General features: G+C 46.3%; 1 non-coding gene across 1 annotated transcript; it reads left to right on the forward strand.

Annotated features, from left to right (window-relative positions):
- Positions 1 to 24: 24 nt before the first annotated feature.
- On the forward strand, positions 25 to 97 carry TRNAV-AAC. Its single transcript has one exon. It is a non-coding gene; the product is annotated as a tRNA-Val (tRNA).
- Positions 98 to 997: the final 900 nt, after the last annotated feature.

Here is a 997-nt window from a genome sequence, read left to right on the forward strand (position 1 = left end):
TGCCGCAAAAACGTAGCAAGCGGCGTTTCCGTAGTGTAGTGGTTATCACGTTCGCCTAACACGCGAAAGGTCCCCGGTTCGAAACCGGGCGGAAACACCATGTTTTTTTCTCCTTTAAGTGTCACCGCTGACGTTGGTTTTCCCGATCCCCGCTTTAAAACCCGCCCGCGCAGGGCGTGGGGCACATCCCCCACGGGGAGGCACACCCGCGCCCTCGCTGGGGAGCGGGAGGAGGCCAGCTGCCTCCTGGGTTTGGGTTTTGCACTGCAGCGAGGCCGGGAGTGGAAGTGCAGGGGCGTTTTGTTTTGAAGGTTTGGTTCATTCCCCTGCACGACCTGCCCTTCGCGATTAGACTTTTCCCTCGTCTGCTGGAAAGGGTGACCTAAAGGAGGAGAAATGACTCGCAGCTGAAATGGTCTGAACATCATCAGAAAACTTTGGACAAAAGCTTCAAAAATAGTACAATTCCACCACCAAATGACAGTGTTGTCACTGCTTGCCCCTGAACGGCCCTAGCTGCAGATGTTTGGTTAGTTAACACAAGAACCGCTAAAGCTTTGGCTGGAGATAATGCCAGTTAATGGTAACTTTTATGGTGCTGTGGCACAAAGCATTTAAAAATTTCATCTTACCATGACAAAGCAAGGCTTCTAGGTAGAGGGAAGAAAAAAAAAGAGAGATGGATACTCGCTGAAAGAGTTTGAAATGCTATCTTAGGAAATTCAAATGCACAACTTCTTTCTCACAGCTTTCCCCATTACTTAAATCTCTTGCTCTGCTACACCAATAGAAAGAGCAAGCCAGTGAAAACACGGATACAGAAAAACAAAACAACCTACACAAAAGGTAGAGTTACAACACGTAAAAAGTATTTTTACGTAAATACGTAAAGATTTGTAAATACAGTAAAGAACTGTAAAACACTGCTTAAAGGCTCAAATATGTATTTCATACATAAAAATTATGGGCCACCCTCCCTCTAAGCCAAAGCGGTTGA

This window comes from Pygoscelis adeliae, unplaced genomic scaffold, assembly GCF_000699105.1.
Source record: "Pygoscelis adeliae isolate BGI_AS28 unplaced genomic scaffold, ASM69910v1 Scaffold14, whole genome shotgun sequence".
NCBI lineage: Eukaryota > Metazoa > Chordata > Aves > Sphenisciformes > Spheniscidae > Pygoscelis > Pygoscelis adeliae.